This window comes from Amphibalanus amphitrite, unplaced genomic scaffold, assembly GCF_019059575.1.
Source record: "Amphibalanus amphitrite isolate SeventyFive unplaced genomic scaffold, NRLGWU_Aamphi_draft 000541F_arrow, whole genome shotgun sequence".
Taxonomy (NCBI): domain Eukaryota; kingdom Metazoa; phylum Arthropoda; class Thecostraca; order Balanomorpha; family Balanidae; genus Amphibalanus; species Amphibalanus amphitrite.
In genome coordinates this window covers 102,804-126,056 of record NW_024882035.1, presented here as the reverse complement: position 1 = coordinate 126,056, position 23,253 = coordinate 102,804, and positions in this window count along the sequence as shown.

The window sequence follows — 23,253 nt, the reverse complement described above, 5'->3', positions numbered from 1 at the left end:
AAGACTTTAAAATTAACCTTTAAGTATGCTACGCAATGCCTTCTTCGATATGGACTCCTTACTGTTATTTTTTATTAAATAATAGGTACTGCGAAACGAGTGCATTTTACATAAAAATGCAGACTGCCAGAAATCGTCAAATTTTGCTTTTCCATCACCATTAGCCTACAATAATCTGTTTTGTTTTGTTTTGTTGGGTTAGGTCCTTTTGGTCTGACGAGATTATTTCAGGACAGGAAGGTTCTACACGATGAGACCCGTCCAGTGCCCAGTGCCGGAAGCAGTCAGCTGTTCGTTGCTTCCATGTCCCCTCGCACGCCGAGCGCGCCGAGCGGGCCGCCGGCGCGGGGGAGGGGTGAAGAGTCAGCAGGGTCGGCCGGCGTTGTTGGTTTAGCTGGCTACCGGCGTCTCAGGGCGCCGGCCGGTCCCGGTAGGGGTTGGTCGTCATGACAACCGACGGCGGTTGGTAGGGGGAGAAGTAACTTCTACGTTAAAAGCATCCGCGTCGGAAAGAAAATAGTCCTGCAGATATTGACGATTTTCTTGCAAGCGAGAGCAGATAGACACATGCAAATAACACCGTTAGATGCGTCTCTCAAAAATGCATAAATCCTCACTTGAAAATAAATACTTCTCCACAATTAATACACCACAGCGGCTCCAGCGACGGGTACCTACCGAAATTTAAACGGAATAACATGCAGACAGTTCACTTAATGGTCTGGTGACTTCAATGCAGATGCGGGGCAGGTAGTAGAACACTGAGTAGTGAGTACACAAGGTTTCCAATCACCCGTAGTTTTTCCCACTCAAAATGATTCATATCATCAGGTACTTACCAGTGGAAGAGCAGCATAGCAGGCAAACTTTGCCCCAGGCTCAAAACCTGAGTTCTTCACTCTAGCATTTTTTATGCCCTCCGTGCTTCCTATTGTTATGGATCTTGAAGGTATCCGGCCTACCATAAAACTTGCATCCTGGATGACCGCACCGCACCTTTATTTCAGATGGAGCCAGTCTCTGTCCGTGCAGCTTCCTTTTTGGCATCACGAGGTGTACCTATTCCACGACGAGGGCTCTAACTTATCCACCTCTTCACTTCAACTTATCCGCCAGCCTTTTCCACCACCCCGCAACTCACTAAAACGCCGCGGACCTTCAACACTGCCTTCACTGCCTTGAACAACGCGGAAACTAGTGGAGCTCCTAGTGCTGTTAAACTGTTGAGTGCTAGTGTATGAAGTAAATATTTCTTTATGAAATTGCATACAAATGCATGCAACTTTAATACTTTAGAATGGTGTTGTAAAATCAAATATTTTGAGGAACTTATCGCATGTCAGAATTTTCTAGTCTTTACAATATTGCTCTTCCACCCTCGTCGCCGCGCCGTCGCCGGTCGTCGGCATTTTTTCATCACTAGCTTTTTTCAATAAGGCCTTAAACTAAAGAAATAATGAGTTGTGAGCGAAGAAAAAGAGATTATTGAAATCAGAAAAATCCTATTTATATTTGACGGGAGTATTGCCGCATTTAACGCAGCAGTTTACTTTATTTTCGCCTTCCACCATATTCCACCAACCAGAACTTCCGGTGAAAAGTCAGTGGATCTGGGGAATTTCTAAGAAATCTGCGAAACACCTGAATATTTCTCTAGGGTTTCGAGAACTTCTCATAATTATAGGGAAATTCAGGGAAAAAGATAAAAAGGCTTAGGTTTGATAAAAACATTCATTTTTAAATTTAGATGCTTTCTTTAGACAAGGGAAAGCCGGATCGGGTTTAACAGACAGAGCATCGGCGGCGGCATTTTTTCCACCATCGAGGATCGCTGAGTTGCTCGATTTTCCACCGCCGTGCGTCGCCGTGACGGCACTTTATTTCACCTCTGACGAAACTTCTCTTGATCGGAAGAAAATCGGAGGGATGAAAAAGAAAGAGCGGCAAATCGGAGCTACGTTGTACGTAAGTTGTTTCGCAGCGTTTAAATGCCAGTTTTACTACGATTTAAATGCCAAGCAGATCAGCTGACTTCGTAGTACCATGTCGATAAGGTCGAATTCCCCATACGTCTATAGTGTAAAAGTGACCCCTATTGCAAATGGGCTGTCAGGGACATCTCCTCCTCTGTAAATTTGGAGGGATCATGTTTCGGCATTCCCACGTTCGTTTCGGAGTCCATCTGTTCCATTTGGAGCCCGTCAGTTGGCGTCAAGAGTTAGCGCAGCGAGCGCCCCGAAGACTGCGTCTGCGCACGAGGCTTCGCGATGGAGGAGTATTTTGACGAAATCGCCCTCGCTGCAGAAGAAATAGAGGGACTTGTTGAGAAAGAGGAGGCCGCAGTGTGCCGACGACTTTAAACTGTACGCCAACGCCAAGACTAATTGGCAATCAGGGGGCGCTCAGATGATCGGGAGGCTTCTATTGATCAGGGACCCACCAGGTGACCAGGGAACCCTCTGATAGCCAGGGGTCCTTCCAGTAACCAGGGACTCCTTCAATGACCAGGGCCCCTCAGTAAACGTGGGCCACTCAGGTTACTGCAAGAGACAGGAGTCCCTTATAACCAGGGACCGGCAAGGTCTCTCAGGTCCGTTTTTGGCAAAGCTGTTATTGATGTCATATGCGAGCCCTTTGCCACCAGCAGAGGGCCCTTTCAAGCCTTTTTAGGGCCGTTTAACGTCTCTTGAGTTTCCTTTGAGGCTAAGGGCCTCTTCAGCAGCCGAGGGGTCTTTGAGGCCTTTTTGAGGGCCTCTTAACGTCAGCTGAGGACCGTTGGACGCCATCTGAGGACCGTTTGGGGCCTTCTGATGGCCAGTAGATGCCAACTGAGGGCTCTCTGACACCAGCTGAGGGCACGCTGACACCAACTTGGGGCCTCCTGACACCAGCTAAGGGCGCTTTTATATTTGACACGAGCTCAGGGCCCTTTGACGCCCTTTGAGACCTTCTGAGGTCCGTTTGACGCCAGCAGAGGATCCTTTGGGGTCATATGAGGGCCCTTTGCTGCCTTCTAAGCGGCCTTTGAGGCTTTTTGAGGGCCGCTTGACGCCACCTGAGGACCGTTGCGGTTGGACTCCAGTTACGGACCGTTTGAGGCCTGCTGATGGCCATTTTGCGCCAACTGAGGGCCGGGGGGCCCTCTGACACTAGCTGGGGGCCCTCTGACACCAGATAAGGGCCCTTTAAGGCCTTCTGAAGTCCGGTTAACGCTAGCGGAGGGCCTTTTGAGGCCAAATGAGGGCCCTTTGAGACCCTTTAAGGGCTCCTTGAGGCTTTTAAGGGCCGCGTGACGGCATCTGAGGACCGTTGTACTCCAGCTGACGACCGTTTGAGGCCTTCAGATGGACTTTTGGCGCCAGCTGAGGAGGGCTCACTGACACCAGCTGGGGGCCCTCTGACACAAGCTAAGGACTCTTTAAGGCCTTCGGATGGTCGTTTGACGCGAGCTCAGGGCCCTCTGTCGCAGGTTTAGGGCCCTTTGACGCCCTTTAAGGTCTTCTGAGGTAGGTTTAACGTTGGCTGAGAGCCCTTTGAACCCATCTGAGGGCCCTTTGAGGCCATCTTGTGGCCCTTCATTTGGCCATCTGAGGGCCCTTTGACACCAGATGTGAGGGCCATTTGACGCTAACCGAGGGCCCTTCGAGACCATCTGAGGACCCGGTGACCCCATCTGTGGGCCCTTTGAGGTCTTTTGAGGGCCATTGAAATTTCACCACAATACCCCTGGCTGCGCTACTGGGCATTTATGGACTCGTATGGGCCTGCTGGGGAACGAGATGGGCCCTCCCGGTCTTTTTAATCATTATTTCAGTTCATTTTACATGGTCTTCGCCGGTCTTAAGATTAGGGGCCCAAACTCGAATGGGGGGGGGGGGAGGCCCGTGTGCCCTCTCCTGTGTGCGGCCTTGCAGACACTACACCGCTTCCCCTCCCTCCGCCATAAACGCACCGCTGCACTGCTAGGCGCCGACAAATACGGACCGGCGCCGCAACCGGCTCCCCCGCGGCCTGCCTCGCGTTGACATAGCCCTTCCCGAACACCAGTGTAACCCCCACGCGGCCTAGGTATCGCCGCGCCCACCTGTCCGCGGCGCGGCCTCTGATGGCGTATCGGATCATTGATGGTGCGATACATGTTTTGGTCAGATTTTCGCAATTAACGCGAAAAATTGCCCAAAACACTTTTTAAATTTCAAAATTGAAAAAAAATAATTACAAAAATGACGTGAAAGTGACCGTTTTCAACGTGTATATTTAAAACGCTCTAGCGCAGCCATTTTTGAAGAAATCGACTTCAAATTTTGCACACGTGCTCATCAACCATATTTGTTTAACATATATTTCGGTTTTGTGAAAATTTTGAAAATTTCTTATATTTTTCTCTTGAGAAAGAGGTAAAGCTTCGCTACGATCGGCCTTCCGATCGACCGAGAAGATTCGTAAAGTTAGTTCGTATCTTCACCATTTGCGATACAACTTGCGTATCTACTTAGCCTACGATGTGATGGATCCCTCCAATATCTGTTCCGATTCAACTTACGTTTGATCGCAACTGCGAGGTGCCTTGCGATCACATGGATCCCCCCAGCCTGAGACAACTTTGACGGACGTCGGCGCGACCTGGGTCCAACTTGTCAACTTGTCAGAGGTCAAAGCCAAAGGGGATATGGACGTGAGGTCACGGGGGTGAGGCGAAACGTCCGAGAGTGACTGTAACTGTAACTGAGAGTAACTGGCCAGACACTGCGCTACCTGACGAAATGTCAACGGGAAAACGAGAGGGAGGAAGAGGGGAAATGGAGGGAGAAAGAGAGGAAAGAAGAAAGGTAAAGAGGCGCAAGGCAGAGTGAGAGAGAGAGAAAAAAGAGAGAGAGGGAAAGAGATTTGTAATAAAAAAAAATCATCTAAACCATGAATCTCTACCAGCACTGCCAATTTTTCTCCAATAAACACGAGTGATTACCGTAAAAAGCACCTTTCCAAACACCGAGAATGAAACCCCAGCAAGTACCGTCATTATTTCCGTCTCTTTCTCAGAGCTAAATTAGCGCGTCAGGGCGGTTTCCACGACTGTCCTGTGGACGCGGATAGGCTCTATGGTGAGTGCGTGACGCGAGCTGCGGTGGCAGTTGGAACGTGACCGAAGCGAGTGAGTCGGCCACTCCAGTCGTCTGGAGAGAGAGGTGCAGGAGGAGAGAGTAAGGAGCACTGGATTGGCCAGGGTGAGCGAGAGAGTGAGAGTTTCACACTGGAACCAACAATTACACGAGTTAAAACGTATAAATGCCGTGAAGACGTCCATGACATATGACGTGGGAAACTTATAGACAGTGAATCTTTTCACGAGTTTTCACTGTTTCAGCTATTATTATGACGAATAACTGCATCAATTCAAAATATTACGGTTTCGCATGGGAGAGTGATGAACATTGAAAAAAAAAACTCAGGATAAAACGATTGTTAAATTGTAGGTAAGATAAACACGTCCTAGATGGACATTGGACACAATTTGTGATTTTTATGATCATCTTCGCGCCACTGCCCAAGAATATATGAGTAATACTAATGACCTTGATTGATAATGCCTGTGCTAATATTCTCACATTCCTCCGCCACCAATGACAGACGATAATCACCAATCCATTTACGTCGATCGTAGACGTGTCCGCCCCTGCCACTGTCTGTCATAATCGGCATATTAGTGTCAGTACTGGCTAGAGCCGACCTCCTACAGAGACCCGGGGCAGGGTCACCGGGTGGGTCCCCGGGGGTCACCAGGGGTCACCGGATGGGCCACCAGGGTCATACATACAGGCGCCTGACGACCACCAGAAGCTCGCCTAAAGCCTCCAAATAACTTGTTTGATGACATACATCATCTAATTTACTGGAATTACGGGAACACGGTTGCGGTTTAAAAACTGCGGTTGCGCAGATAGTACGTACGCAGCGTGTGACAAAGTTCGCACGATTTCGAATTTGTGGCTGGGTCGGTGAAATTACTCCCATACCGATACGGTTGCAGGATATGCCGCGGTGAGAACATCAGCAATGCCGCGTTTGTGCGGTGTTGGGATGATGTTTGACCGTGTGAATAGTGATTTGATTTTTATCCCAAAACAATAATTTTTGCCATCTAGGCTTCGATCTGAAAGGAAAACATCTCGGTAATTTCTGCCGCTATAATGCTGGTGTCACGCATAAACAGGCAGCAAAGGTTACATTAAATTTGGCGCAATAGGTATACAAGAAACGAAGAGAAACAGTTGTCAAATAGATCTTGACTCGTCCATATCTCAAGATGCCAAAACTTCTCAACATCCATCCTTATCAATGTTGCTCGCCCGCAGCCGGGACCCGGTTCACGCGCACGCACCATAGCGTCGCCCCTGGGTCTCGGTGCGTGCGACAAACGGTCCGCCAGATTGTGTCGTAAACAGCAACTGTTTGTTCCTGTAACCACAGCGCCGCCACGCGGTCATTCGGCGAACCATACCGACACACGGTGACGACGTGCTATTGAATGAAGGCGACGAGTGTCGCTGTTTTGCTGCGGTACTGAATAATCGCACACCGTCAGCGTTACTGGCGCACTGACGGCATTAGTGACGCATTACCATCACCGACATAATGGAGCGGAAACTTGTGTCGGCCTGAGTTATGGAGCAATCAGCGCTAACAAACAGCCAGCGGATGAATGAGGGATGGCGGAAACTTTGAAAGGGGCGTGCCCGGATGAACTGGGGGCTGGTTAACGTGCAGCGCGGAGGCTCAGGAGGCGAAACGTGACCTGTTCGTTAATCAGGGTTCCACTGGAGGTAGGGTAACTCCGGTAGCTCGAAAGGCAGCTCGAAATAAAATCAGCTCGAAATAAGATCACATAAGATCACTGCTACTGGGGGTAAAATCCCTGCTGGCTACCTGAACCCCTCGCCAGCTTAAATCGTGAGGTATCCCCCCAAGTTACAGCGCCTGCCAGTTCTCCCAAGCAGCGGAGCTGGCTCAGGAGCCGCCCACATCGCTCTCCAGCTACTCACGCGTCTCGGCTTCCCGGCCGGTACGCCCTTCTCCTCTCCCCCGCCTCTCGAGCCTCCGTCCCCTCCCCTCCCTCCCCACGGTGGGAACATGACACCGCGTCGGCGCCGACACAGGCTGTCGGCCGCTCTGCCTCCCAGACCCGCCCCCAGCCTTCCCGTCCACCCATCCACACGCTATCCTCCTCGCCGCACAGCGCTCAACCTCTGCTCCAGCAGAGTTGCCGGACGTGTGCAGTGGTTTCGTAACCTGCACCTGTAAGCTGCTGACCTCGGTACATCCCTGATCCCCCCTCCCCCGACCGTGGCACATGCGAGCATGGTCCGCCCTACGTCCAAGGACAAACCCTCAGCAGCATATCAAATTTACGTCTGCCCCCATCAGCTTGCCCCCCAGTGCACACTCACGGTTTTTTGCCGGTGTCCTGAACTCGGGATGCCTGTGCTGCGCTCATGGTGGTCCACAGGTGGTTACGAGGTCACCAGAGGTCACCAGAGGTCAACTGGAGGTCGCACCAGTTCACCAGGTGTCACCGAGAATCGTTCGCTGTGTTCTACTCCACACCACACCACTCAGTTCACGCTACGCCGCCGGTTTGGACTCGTAGTCCGGCTTGAAATCGAGAAGCCGTGCGCTGGCAGCGGGCCAGGTTCGCCTGTTCGCTCAGCACAGCGAAGCGTTCTGCGGCTGTTACCGGTAAACTCGCCCACCTGTGTTGGCGAGGGGCTCACAGACCGGACAAGCGTGCCCAAACTGTCAGCGTTCCCGCTCCGTCCACCACGCACTAACACCGACACCAGTCACTACAAACTGTGACACTGCGACAGGTCGCTGTCGCAAGTCGCGCACAGTCGGCTACGGTCCGTCGCCAACTGTTTCCGTCAGACTGTAGACCACTGTTCGCTAGTACGTCACGTGATCCACCAGCAGTCCGCCACGGAACGTCCACACACGGTGCTGCGCGGCGCCCCTGTCCGGCGACCGCACACCACCCTGACGACGGCACACCGACTACTGACTCGCCTCCGACTGAACACCGCTGCCGCGCCGCGTCCTCGACCGCTCGCTGAGGTGACGTCACACTCGGCGGTGACGTCACTGACGGGCGCAGCTCGGCGGCGCGCTGCTGACCGGACCGGTCAGTCCAGCTGCGTCACTGTTTGTCGCTCACTGTTGTTTGTCACTGTTTGTCAGGAGGTGCAGGTAAATGTTTTGAGGCGGTGTGCGTGGGGGCGGGTCGCCCGACCTATTTGTCCGATACCCTGTTTGTGTCGTATGAACCCTTCGTCGAGTGAACTCCGTCCAAGGTGAGCTCTGAGACCCGGCCAGTCGGGCTGCCTAGTGACACCCCCTGCTGCGCACCTGCCGGCAATTTCGGCTCAGCAGTGCCGAAACCGGCGCGCGGCGTCAATAATTCATGACGGAAATACCGTCGCTGATTGGACTCGGTCAGCGGGTGACGAGCTGCCCTGCGCTTTAGCGCTCACCGATCCATCACGTAAAACAGCCGGTGGCATTCTGGAGCCGCCGCCGTGAGCCGTGCCCAGCGGGGGGCCGGCTGACGGCGGACCGAACACTCGGCTGACCGGACCGGACCCTCCGGTCACCACCTAACTCACAGGCGCACCTGTGTGTCTCACAGTCCTACCTGTGTGTCTCACAGTCACATCTGTATGCCTCGTAGTTGCACCTGTATGTCTCACAGGTGCCTCGGGCTCGTGCCGTCCTCCGGGAAGCAGTGGAGGCCTCCACGCGACCTTGCCGTCCGCTCGAGTACACCATCCGGCTAACGCGCGGGTGAATCAGTGCGTGAACCACGCACGGTATGTGTGTATCTGATGACGCCGTCGTGACGTCATTAACTACACAGCACACCCTCACACACTTCAGTCTTCATCATTCTTTTCTTCTCTCTCTCTCTCTCTCTCTCTCTCTCTCTCTCTCTCTCTCTCTCTCTCTCTCTCTCTCTCTCTCTCTCTCTCTCTCTCTCTCTCTCTCTCTCTCTCTCTCTCTCTCTCTCTCTCTCTCTCTCTCTCTCTCTCTCTCTCTCTCTCTCTCTCTCTCTCTCTCTCTCTCTCTCGCTCTCGCTCTCGCTCTCGCTCTCGCTCTCTCTCTCTCTCTCTCTCTCTCTCTCTCTCTCTCTCTCTATCTCTTTCTTTTCTTTATCTTCCAACCGCTCTTATCAACCCTTCCTCGCCTGGTGCCTCGCAGCCGAGATGTTACCTCATCTTGCACAGCCCCGCCCCGAACACCGCTCAGGTGCATACTTACCGGCCTGTCCGCTCGGCAAAGAGGGACTCGTGGTGAGCTGCAAGGACGCGGGCCGGTTACGAAAGCCGCTCAGCACCCACCGCGCCGGTCCCCAGGAGGACATTGTGACGCCACGAGCGCAGTGTGCCGAGTTGCCACACATGGTGTAAGGCTGCAGGCGACCTGTTGAAGGCTAGCAGTGGCAGTGGGAGTGCGCGAGATGTGAGCAATGAGCATGATTGTGAAATGAGGGATAGTTGACAAGTGTGGCACTTGTTAGCAGCACCGGAAGAGCAGAGGAAGAGAGAAGAGAGAGGTAGAGAGCGAGAGAGAGAGAGGAAGAGAGACACACAGAAAGACAGAGACAGAGACAGAGCCAGAGGCATGGAGTCGAGAGATTGGAGCAGAGACAAGGACACAGCCAATGTTCGCGCTCAGCATACATATAGAGCGAAACTCGGAGGATGTTCTCCCTCGCTCGTGGTGAAGTGCAAAGATGTTACGTTAGCTCTAAGCCAGCGGGAGGAAGCGGATGTCCCCCATCCCGCAGAGGAGGAGGGCGGGGGCCGGGGATGCTCGCTGGCAAATGGTCACGTCTGTGAGCGATGATGGCGATATTTTATCGGTTGCCACCCAGCTGTGGACCGTGAGGCGATATTGCAGGCTGCAGTGTGATATGGTGCTGAGTGGAGCCTACCAGTGACGAAATCTGGCGTCGGCAACTGAACGATGCCCGCAAGGTATAAGGTCAAAGCTGCGGTTAGAGGGCGTGAGGTGGATAGGTGAGAGGTAAATGAGGAACTGGGTGAAATGCAGCATGGAGGCATTTCGGCATATGCCTCACATTTACGAAACAACCTCGTTATGAATTTGATATAGGTTACGTTAAAGGTAGTGTCGAATGATCTAGGCTATAAACATGAAAGTAAACACGACTGTTGCACAAATGCATATTGGGCTGGGCTGAAATCGATGAATGATATAATATTGCCTTGTAACTAATAAAAAAAAATTTTCACCAAGAGAGAACATTCTGGCGTGAAATAACGGCACCACTTTCTTCGATCCCATAAGGCTGGAATTTTAGAGCCACCTATCGTGTCAAAGCCGATATCCACAGAAGAGAGCGAAGTGCGGACAATAGCCAAGACTGCCGGCGGCATGTCGGATCAGCTGATCGGCGAATGTGCACTTAAATATCAGCTGCTACCGATAAGTCCATATCATTTCTAACTAAAAGAACTATTATCTTTTCCGTCGCTTCACCGCACTTGAAAAGTTGATATGGCTCACTTCATGATCCGAGTTTCGGAGAAGGGAACGGCGACATTCGCTGAGTGAGAACATGATAAAGACGTCATCACCGTCCGCGTCTTGAAGCTCATGGTAATATTCAGCTAAGAATGTGTTCTAGGAATGTCTCAGGCAGAGTGATAGCGGCTCTATGTCCGTCGATAACTCAATGACAGCTCGGCCACTCATAGGCTGCTCGGCGACTCAATAGCAACTCAGCGACTGAATGGCGGCTTTCTGTACCACCAGGGTACCATTGATCGGAACATTTGCTTATGATGACAGCACAATTCGCGCATTCGGCGACTTATGATGTTAATGTGTCTCTTTATTAGCAGCTATTTACTCACAGGTGACATTGTTGCATTGAAGCGATGCCCATTGCCCAATGCGAAAACGTTTTTATATTGACATGACATGTGTGCGTATCGTAAGCTCGATGCACATATATACACGAGTCGTCCTGGGTCCATGTTGTATGTAAGCAGGAATACGATATCTGAATGCAGTGTAAGACATTGTCAAATGCAATGCAAAAAAAAAAATACAAATATGCGAACGCAATGTAAAATGGGAAAGTGAATTTACTTGCTGTAAACGCCATCACGAATCATTTTATATCGCACCAGGGCTTGCTGGTGCACGGGCTCGTGCTCCACTTCGATCGCCTCTCTGGTCCTAGCTCAGCTCACAAAGCCCGGCACCGAATGTAGTGCACCTTGCGCATAAATCCCACCGAGCACCCGAGTCTCCCCTGTGCCGATACGCCGACCGGGGACAGAGGCTTTAGAGACGCTGACCATTCTCTCGGCGTTCGAGTTGTGCGCTCCAGTTCGGTCCATCGCCCGCTCATCATGAGTCATTGGCATCACGGAAAAGTAGTAAGGCCGTCCATCTACTTTCCTGTGCGGATACAATCGGCGCTCGAACGTCGCGCCGAGGTTGTAAATCGTCGCGTTAGCCAACGCCGATCGCACTGGACAATGGTCGTAATCGGGGGACAGTTTATGGGGGCGTAATTCGGCGTGGGCCGCCCGTATGCTAGCCTACAGACGTCACTGGGGGGTATTTATTATGTGCATGGATAGGACGCCAGGGTGGTAGTTATAACTCGTAAAGGCTTGCGCTGGATATCAGGCAGAGCAGGCGCAGTAGGTATTGATTCGGCTGGCAGTGGATAGAAACATTGATCCGGGTCAGTTTACTCCGTCAGTCATTTTGTGTTCTCTAATTGCTCATTTCCTTGAATAAGGTATTTGATTTGCCGGTTATTATAGGCATAATTACTCAAATGAGCGGAGTAGCATATATGGATAAATTAGGCAGTAGGACTTGGATTACGTATACAACTTCAGTAGCCGTCCCCGCTTTTGCTTTATTTGGAAATAGTCGGTATAGACAGTCATTGGTCAATGGTCATACCCATCTGCTTCTCCAGTGCTCCAGTACCAGCAATTACGACTGAACATGCGTTTGTATGTAATATCAATGATATCGGTATTCGGTAAAGCATATTTATCAGAAACCGCAAGCTCTCTTAATGAATGCTCAACGCCCGTGCAGAATGCTCAACATTCTTAATGAGCATTCTTAATGAATGCTCAACGCCCGTCAATGCTCACCTCTGGTAACACAATCTTAATCACCTCCCGTAACAATCCTAATCATCTCCGATTACACGTCGATTGGGTGGCGATCGATGGTGCGCCATTTGCGTCTCGACGGCACGTGTAAAGGACGGCGGGGATCGGTTACGGCGTGACGGGTGACCGGTAGTGCTCCCGCGGAGAGCTCACTCTCGAGCTCACCTCGGAGCTCAACCCCCGAGCTTTCAGCTCACCCCGACCTTCGCTCGCTCTGGGTCAGCGTCAAAAGAAGCGGACCCAGTAGCGCAACACAGGCGGGCCTCGGGCACTCGCCAGGGTGGCAATCGCTCGTCGACGCGCCCTTATCTGACGCCTTATCGATTGAACGAGCCGTCAACTGCCGGCGGCGGGAGCGCCGGACGCCGCTCCTCCCGCGTGCCGGCGGAGTCTGCGGAGAGCGGGACAGACGCGCTGGAGAAGGCGCCGGAGCGGCTAATTGTTGAGACGGTCCGCGTGCTTGATGAATGGTCCACCCTGTCGGACAGACACAGACAGCCGGGTGGCAAAAACAGATCGGCCGATCGCCGGCTGCACTTCAGAGACAAGGCGCCGCCCGCCCGCCACCCGCACTAAACTACCCCGCCCTGCCATCCGCCGCGCCCCGCCCAGCCCGCATTTCACGACCGCTTGAGTTTTATTCACAGTTTTTCTTGTAAGATAGCTTTGGGGTAAGATTATGAATGCAGATAAGCTCTATAAATTGTGCAGCCTGCTCGAATCTCTGAGAGGGATTTTGAATTGAACTTACTTACTAGATGGTGTGAGCAAAGGATAGTACTAAAAGTTCTGAAACTTGACTTTATATATGCAATATTTACAAACTTAGGCCTCTGTATACCTACCTCGGTATACAATACAGAGGTCTATTTTTGCAAACTATGTAAGTGTAAAAGTAAACAAAATATAGCAGCTATAAAATGAGTATCCGCATCATTTATGTTTTTGCCACACACCCGTTCTGGATAGTTTAACCCTCGCCGGCCGAGGGGGGGCGGGTGCCGCCCCCCCCCCATAGGGTTTTTTCGCGATAGCTCCGAACACGCTGGCGATAGAGAGCTGAAACTTGGCATACCTGACCTTTGATCCAAGCCGCATCTTTTGACACCAACCGCATCTTTGGGTCAGGTCAGGTCACTGACCTATGACGTCATAAGTGAACCTCTGCACGGTCTTCAGATGTCGCAACTTCGCAACGCCCTCACTGCCAGAGGAGATGTCACAGGGAAATGAAACTTGCAGGATCTAGTATCCATTATGAGTCCCACAATTTTTATATCTCGGATTTTTCCTAAAGGTCATATGAGGTCAGGTCATTTTCGTGACCTCACCATTATAAGTCAATGGGGAAAAATGAAAACTGCTATTCTGGCGCCGGGAACGATCTCCAACTATCTCAAGCACACAGAATCGTGATTTTATGCACTCCTTGCAAGGTTAGATGCGTCACTTTTGCAATGTTGACCTTGCGTGACGTCATTTATGACGTCATCAAGGTCATATTAGTTTTTCGTCAATAACTCTTCATCAAATTGAGCTAGCGAGTCGGGAAAGCCACCAATGGACTCAGGAAGACCTGCCGAATCGAATGATATGCGACATGACCCCTTTCGACCAGCTTCGTGACCTGGGGTGCTGACCTGACCTTGACCTGAGGTCAACACCCCAAGTTGACCTGACCCGGACAAAAAGTATATCATTCGACGCGCCTGAGCGAGACGAACACGATGCTGCCAGAATCGGCGCTCTGCGGCCGTTTTTTGCGAAGTTATCCACCAAAAACTGAACCGTACCTTGGGGCACTTGACCTGACCTCAGAGGTCACCGGTTGACCTAGGACCTTAAAATTGGGTACCAATCTCTGCGTCTCGTAACGGCGCACACGCTCGTTTTTTTCCGCGACGCGCTAGCTCTACCAGGGGCGAAACGGCGAGGGGGGGTCGTACCCGCCCCCCCCCCCCCCCCCCTCGGCCGGCGCGTATGTAGAAAACCAATAGGTCCGGCGAGGGTTAAGCTTCGCTCATTTTACTACCTACACCACGGGTCAAGGAGTTCCATTACATCCATGCCGATCAGCCACCCCCCTAACCCCTAACCTATATACTGGCTGCACAGATTTCACTGTTCACCGCCTCTTCCTGCAGCTCCTTGCAGAAGCAGAGGCCATCCGCTCCGCTCAGATAAGCCGGGCGTGGCACGACATAAACCCCAACGATGGCCCATTCCCAGCGAGGACCTCCTCCCGACTCTGCCCTCGTCGTGACGTCACTGCCTCACTGCCTGACGGTCGCCGTGCCGTCACTGCCTGATGAATGACGTCACATGACATCCAGACGCCAGTCAGGATATACCTACAGCCGGAAGGAAGGCAATCAATGAGGCAATTTTGATCAAATTGGATCGCGTTGGATCGCCAATTAGTTCCGTGACTATCAATTGTCACTTATTGACATCACGTTGCATGCAGAGACACTGTTACCATGGAGAGACCGATTGTGTCTCGGATGTTTCCGGGATTGAGCCCATAGCCAGGTGTCACCCTCAGGCCTCAGATTCAGTCAATAACCCGGTTTACATAGCATATTTGACGAGGCTCTAGCTCGTTAATTTGGCGATAATTTCGTTGCAGTGGTCTTCAAATATTTAGAGGGGATCATTTTGCAAATTGTTAAAGGGAGATAATGACCTTTTTCCACAAAATCTGAGTTAGGACCATTTTCTGACAAAACACAACAAGTTATAATGTAAATTAAAACCATTTTGCTCAATTCGGTACCTTGCCGCAAATATCTCAACTTGAAGTCACGTTAGCGGGGAGCGCTGAAAATGACCGTTGAATAAGTACTTACATCACTTTTTGGTACTTGCATGTAATTTTGTAAAATGAGCGTATTCCTTACATTTGATCTTCATCACATCTAGTTAGTTAATGGTCGTCTATAGTGCCTTCAAAAGATATTCATGGTTTGGGGGTGGTTTATGTCTAAATTTACGCAACTATTTTTACTGTTCATCATCTGACGCCATGATATGCTGCTATTTTAGTAGCAACGACTCAATTTTGAATCGGTCCCGCCGACTGCACAATAAAAGAAGATAGATACAACACTTTTGCGGCATCACTGAAAAACTTATGCAGTACTGTTATCAAAATTCTCATAACACCGTTCGACAAACCTGAAGTCTTTTTTAAAATAAATATGCTTGTATTTTTCGCTTCAGGCTCTGACGCCAAAATAATGAATTTCGTAGTCGCAATCGCAAGATTTGGCTGCGTTTCTGGCGCATGCCATTCATTTGTGGCGCAAAATAATACTTGGAAACAAAGAAGAGTAGGCACTATGTACCCCCGAATTAGAATCTAATTAATTCTAAACCGAATTAGCTCTAATTCAAATTAGAATCCTTACAACCAAGCAACGACAAGGCGATAACATAAACAAACACCCAAGCGTCGCTGTTTGAAACAAAAGCGCCATATACTGCGACTTTTTTATAGAGAAGGACAACGCATTTCGGTGGGTGTTACAAGTACTGCAAGTACTACTTCTTTTTTGCAAAAATAAAAACCTTTTTCACATGCGAAAATGTGCTAGGAAATTTTCATATTTTATAGAAACTACAGTAGAAATAGTATAGATGTCGAGTAATTTTTATTTAAGAAAAAAGAAAGCTCATTATCTCCCTTTAAGCACCATTGGCATCTTTTGCAACATCACGGACGGAGATATAAGCTTGCAACAAACCCTATGTAAACGCGTCTAATATCGACGTCGTATTTCAGCTTAGATTGCCTGTAGGTAGGTATATTGTATTGTATTGTATTGTATTTACGATCATGGGCGATCCACACATGGCGTGGCGATTACTGCCCAGAGTCTGAGTCGGGTATAAGCATGCAGGAACAGAGACCAGTCGAACAACAACACACACACACACACATACACGCACACACAGGAAGACTATATGCTACGATTTCTAACATACCGTGTAGGTACTTATATACATACAAGACGAGCACTGGCGGATCCAGGGGGGGGGGGGCCACCGGGGCCATGGCCCCCCCCCAAAAGCCTGAAAGGGGGGGCCAACATATCTTTTGGCCCCCCCCAAAACGCTTGGAGAAAAATTAATGTGAGAAGGTTGCGTAGTAGATACCTACTAGAATCAGCAGCGTGATTCAATAGCGTAGAGAAAGTCAGGGGCGCGGGAACTACTTTCAGACTGGGGGAGCACACCATAATAGAGATCAACCTAGGGTCCCCCCAAATCTAGTTTTCTCACCGGTTTTAGGCCACTTATTTTTCATCCCTTGGCTTTTTCAACAAAAAAAAGAAACAGTTGCAAAAAAGGACGGTATTCCGTTTGAAAGTTGTGGGGGCACCGCCCCCACTGGCGGATTCAAGGGGGCCACCGGGGCCATGGGCCCAAAAAGCCTGAAAGAGGGGGCCAACATATCTTTTGGCCCCCCCAAAACGCTCGAAGAAAAATTAATGTGAAAAGGTTGTGTAGTAGATACTTACTAGAATCAGCAGCGTGATTCAATAGCGTAGAGAAACCCAGGGGCGCGGGAACTACTTTTAGACGGGGGGGGGGGGAGGTCACACCATGATAGAGATCAACCTAGGATCCCCCAAATATAGTTTTCTCGCCGGTTTTAGGTCACTTATTTTTCATCCCTTGGCTTTTTCAACAAAAAAAGAAAACATTTGCAAAAAGGAGCGGTATTCTGTCTGAAAGTTGTGGGGGCACCGCCCGCACGGCCCCAGAGTTGGGGGGGGGGGGGGCAAGCTGCCACCACTGCCCCCTCCCCCCGGTTCCCGCGCCTATGGAGAAACTACCGGGTTTACTAGCTTCCTTCATAAAGTGTCGTCATGTCTTATCGTCACCCGAGAAGGTCTTATTGCATAAATATCGATTGAGCTGTCAAGTTAACAAACTTGCTGTGGCAGCCTGACCTGACATGACCCGGCAACTTTTCATTCACGGAATATGCGCAATAAATTTTTTAGGAAAACTCACTGAGTTTTCGTTGAAAAAAAAAAACTTGTTTTGTTTCGTAATTGTACAAGAAGCATATGAGGGACCTTTTTGTCCCTTCCTGCGAAACGGTAAAAGACTTATTTCGGTCACAGCTCAGGCCAATCTCTAAGGGTCAGTCGGGTCACTTATTTCTTAAAAGGGTCCTTACGGCATCCAAGGACCAATTCCGGCTTTTGAGTGCGCCACATCAGCATTTGATGCTACGACAGATGTCGAAATCTGAATATATGTTACAGGCCGTATGAAAATTCGGTCCGTTTGCAAACGGCCTGGCCCAGTCAGGCCATATGAAACTACCTGAAAACACCGGCCGTTTGCAAACTATGACCTGAAATATCAGACCGTTTGAAAACGACCTAGTTAGTTTCGGCCTAGCGGATCCAGGGGGGCCACGGGGTCATGCCCCCAAGCCTGAAAGGGGAACAACATATATTTTTTGTCCCCAAAAACACTTAAGAAAAATGAATGTGAGAAGGGCGTAGTAGGTAGAGAGAAAATACCGTATCATTAAAAATCTGTGAGCTTGATAAAAGTGTTGGTCTTGTCTTCACCCAAGAAGTTCTTATTGCACACTTTAACCATGGATGAAAGAACCTTCATCCCCTGGTTCTCCTTCATCCATGCTTTAACTCTCGATCGACGTGTGAAGTTATCGTGTAAGGTATCATGAAGCCGATCGCGACGAAACTTTAGTACCCTCATGGTGACAAAGTCTGAAAATTTCATGACCCTGACCCAAGTGAACTTTGACTTGTGGCCTATTTCTCGAGACTGTTTGGCCATGTTGGAGGCCATGTTTGGCCGGAATAGCGATTCGGCGTATGTCGGCTCACGGCTCACATTATCCGCGCTTTTATAGTCTTTACGTGGTTTAAAACGCTCAAACATGTGATATGATGTTGCTCCCACGCATTAGGGCGGATGCCAATGTCACCTTACGGTCAAGTCAGGTCATTGACCTTTGATGACCTCGGTGCACTTTTCCGAGTTTAACATGTTTCTAGGATAGTTTCGTTTAGCTGATTTTGAATTTAGCATTTTGCACTTTGCAGCCATTTGAACATTTACGAAGTAGTTTTGATGCCTTCGTATCATGTTACGTAGCTGCCAGTGGTAGTGGACACCTGCTATACGGACGCCCATAAGTACTCCTACTGGTTGATCTGACCTGACCTGCCCCGACATGGTCTAAACGCATGAAGACATTATCTATGATCCAAACTAACATGAAATTTGTGATCAGCACAAAAAAAAACGTATTACAGCCTTACTTTAGGAGGTTCTGACAGGTCCTGATTTTCCCGTCTTTTGGGTCTGTGACCTGACCTGGGCGGTGTTTCACGGCACGCTGCCAGCCGCTGCCAGCGCTGATGGCACTTTTGGTTTCAATGGAGACATCAACAAGCCTATACCCACAACACTACCGAAGGCTGACCTTAGCTCGCGGAATGCGCTGTCAGCGGCTGTCAGCACGACCGTGAAACACCACCCTGGAAGGTCAACCAATGACCAAGGACCTTAAAATCGGGTATCATCGGCTTCGTCTCGTCACTCACGGGCAACACGCCTGTTTTTTTTTCCGCGAGCTCTAGCTTAATCAGGGGCCGAACGGCAGGGGGTCCAACCGACACCTCCCAGCCCGCGAAGGCTGCGCCACGCACCGACCCGGAGCGGGCTAATTGGTCGACAAAAGCAATTTGAAGTGTTTTCAAAGTAATATTTGTGCCGGTCCCGTAGCTCAGTTGGTAGAGCGTTGGACTCCGCGTGGTGAGAGCACGCGTTCCCGGTTATAACAGTCCGGGTCCGAAGCGCGACGGGCGCTTGACATTTATGGGCCTCCTGACAGGTATGGTTGCGGTTGGTGGCAGGCCGTAGCCAGGCGAAGTCAGTGAGGGGACCGGCCGTGCGCGGCTATGTGCGCACGTTAAACTTTGGACTCCAAATTCTGCCATAGAACTGGAATTGCGCGATCGGAGGGTAGAGGGCAGGGTCACCGCAACAAGCTTCGCTTAGCGGTGGCTCTGTCCTTGTGAATCCTTCCTATCAAAAGGTTCGGACTAAATTTATAAAAAAAAAAAAAATTAGGCTCGGGTTGGGTGGGCTACCATTTCTATTTTTTTTATTTTTAGTTTAAAAAAATATCGTTTCAGGGCTGTGACGAAAAAATAAGTGGCCTAAATCCGATGAGAAAACAGGATTTGGGGGTACCCTAGGTTTGGTTACTTGCAGGAGTTGGCCCCCCCCAAAACGCAAGTCTGGATCCGCCAGTGAAGACGAGTGCCTAATTCAGGCCATCACGAAGGTCTATCGTTTTTCCACAGAGACTTGACAGCGCGTGCGAATTTAGAGGGTGGCAGCTGTGAGAGGTCGGGAGGTAGGTCGTTTAGGAGCTCGGCGGCACGGTAACTGAAACGCCGCTTACCGGTTTCTAGTCTGGGACGCTGGAGCTGGAGAAGGTTATCCTGACGTGTATTTCTATTCCTGGTTGAGGAGTCCCGGTTTTTGGCAAACATAGAGGCAAGTTATACAATATACATGAACATTGAATGGGTTCAGTCTTCATTTTTTTTTTGCACAGTATTGGTGCAACAGAGTTGATCTCGGCTCCGGGGCACCAATGCCACGTCATTGGGGTCAGCGCTATCGGCTGCGCTATGACATCATTCATCATTGGGTCAGTGTGTAGCCCGAGCCGCGGCGGGGGCGTAGCCCGTTTCACCGAACAGGCTGCCGCCAACGGAAAGTGACGTCATCGACCGTCATCGGAGCTAGTGGGTCAGTGAGGGTATGATGAGAAGCGTTTGATGGAGGTCATGCTTTTTAACCAGGAGCAAGCAAGGTCGGCTGATACTGAATGTGTGACGACATAGGATGCCGATTGATAAAAGCAATAGAGCCGAGACTCAACTTTATTTTTACGTATCCGACATTACTTTACTCCCCATCCGTTATAGCGAATTTATATAATATACTTGTCTTACTCACCGTGTATTGGGGTCGGATCCGCCCCGCTGGTCAGCCATCTCATCCAATGACCCCTCAGACATTTCACTTCCAACTTAGTGGCATGCCAGACAGTGGCGCCCCTATTGTACAAAGTCAGCCCTATTCTGGCACTTGGGCTGAACTTGTCACTGATCAGGGGGGGGGGGGGGCAAGACTCAACCGCCGTTCGCCATAGCCAGACGTCGCAAAGTTCAGCGACCCAGCTAACTTCTCAGCCGATGGGTGACTGGCGTGCAGCAAAGTCAGACCGGAGAACGGTTAAACTGCCGATCAGGCTCGGCTGCAGAGTTTAGAACGTCACGAGAAGACAAAGTTTTGTTCCAATGTGTCACGTGGACCCCAAGACCGTCCGCAGACCTAGAGAGAGGGACTCGTGGCTTGGTAACAGCCACTGAAATATGGCGATATGGGGATACAAGTCTAGTGACTAGCATGCGTACCCACACGTCACGCCTGGTTGACGATGAGGCTTCAATAATGGAGCCCGCAGGTGATTTACTATGCATGAGTTTCATTGTGCGGCTTGATCAGTATCGTGATGGCTATCCAATTTTGGTCACAGGGCGAAGCGCTGCGCCATTCTGATAGACTGTCTCCACTATCATTCTGTGATGTAAATAAACTGTACACAACATCGACACCCAAGCACAATTATACATCATCGTCATCGCTGGCCACACGTGACATTTTAACTACTTTTCATAAAAGCAGTGCAGCGTCTGGTGATGATAAAGTTGACTTCTGAGAGGGGACAGAAGGGCTCGTCTCCAGTAGATGTGGGGGGGTCAGAGGTAACTCTTTGAATCCGCTCTTTTAATTACAGGCCGTAATCACGTCCACCAGGTGGGTAGATAATGGGCGCCAGGACGGGAGCCAAACAGAAGTAGAGGCACGTCGTAAATCATTGTGCTACCCGCTACCCTCGCTGATAGCGCACCACTTTCACTAAAAGCGCGCTTCCTTAGCCGAAAGATGCCGCTGAAAAAGCGATGATATACCCGATATTATAATATCGTTGGGAGGATGGTTGTCCCACTCGACTCAATATTGCCTGCTGTGGGACAGTGTTTGCCGGGTGATAACTATGTTTTCAGGCAGTAAAGGGTGATTCGACGTCAGTTTTATCGACGTTATTATAATGCGAGCTGTTTGTGATGCGCGATATATTCGAGATACGCTACGCCAATTTTTGCTGATTTTCAAAGATGATGTTTGTACGGTTTGCTTGTCATTTAGGGCGATATTGGTAATGGTATTCGCTACGCTTCAATAACCTGAATGTTTCCAAATCATTAGCCTGCTGCTCGCGCAAAGCATAACCAAACTTTGATCCATCCGTCTCACAAAGCCTGCGGCGTGCCTCCACCCCTCCAACAGCGTTATTTACAAAACTACCACGAGGAAAAACATCCTGGCGGCTTCTGTCGGGGCCACATTTTGCGGAAAAGTGCCTTTTCAGCATCATCAGGCTCACTTCAATGCGATGGTTTCGCTCCCGGCGGAGCGAAATTGGCGCAGCCTCGCCTGCCGTCGCCCATAACACTACCCCAGAGAGTCGCGCCCCCCTTACCCGTCCCCCACCTACGGGGAGGGAAGCTGTCCCACCATCCCACGGGAGCTCCTCTGAGGGCGGGGGCGGGGGCGGGGGCGGAGCGGAGTCGCAGCCGCGCCGTAACATGAGCGATCGCACCACATCCGTCCAGGCGCCGCTCTCAACACGGCACAGCGCACGTTAACCCGCGCCCTGCTGGGGGGGTGTTTGAACACCCCCCCTTGTGGTTTTTCGCGAATATCTCAAAAACGGCGGCGCGGAGCGCCGCCGTTTTTGGTACACCTTATCATACATCAATTCTACACATGTTGTGAAAATTTCAGACCAAGGTCATTCAAGGTCAGGTCACCAGGTCACTTGAAGTGACCTCACCTCATAAAAAGTTCCAATGTCTGTCATAGCTACACCGAGTGACCGATCGCTTTGAAACTTTCAGCGATTGCTAAGAGCAATAGCATGTACAAAATGTATATCTCAGAATTTTGATATCGATGACCTAAGGTCAGGTCAATTTTGCGACCTCCCCATTATAAGTCAATGGGAGAAAATTGAAATGCGCCTCTTTTGGACGAAAGACATTATAAACACTCCCAAACACCGAATTACAAGTGGTTTAGACACACTGAACATGAAAATGGTGTCCGTGACCCTTGTTTATGCCCTGAGGTCATCTTAGGTCACGAATGGTATCTAACAGTTTTTCGCAAATAACTTTTGATAGAGGCATGCTAGAGCGATGAAAACGCCTTAGATGTGTTCAGCTAGACGATACGGATCGACTAATATGCAACATGACCCTTTCCGGTCAGGTCATGACCTTGACCTGAGGTCAAATTTTCAAGTTGACCTTTCAAGGTCAAGTTATAGTTCATTCGATGCGTCTTGACAAGAGGAACACGATGCTGGTAAAAGTAAGCTCGTACAAGGCTTGGGTCAAAAGTTATTGCAGAAAAACTGTTTCCGAAAAAATCGGCTATTTTTGCAGTTTTTGCCCCCTGCAGGCAAAACCGTTGACGATAGGTCAAATCTGAGAGAATTACTCAGAAAGGGCGTTAATAGTGCTATCGAATGCGCTTTTCCGCGGCGCTGTAGCTCTATTGGTTCCCGAGTTATGCGTTGGCTTCTTGGAAATTTTCGACATTCGACCTGGAAATCGGCGAAATTTTGCCTTCAATGACCTCTGGTGACCTGACCTTTGACCTGACCAAAAAATTGACCAAAGTGATTTCGTCATTATTTTTGACGCTCTTTCGAACGCCGCCTTCCGCGTATCGGTACGTGGCTCAGGAGCCGAGTTACAAGGGGGGGTGTTCAAACACCCCCCCCCCCCAGCAGGGCGTGGAAATCCAGGACCCCCAGCCGGGCGCGGGTTAATGACCAATTACCGGCTGTGCGGCTCATGCCGGGAACGGTGAGCTCCCTCCTCCG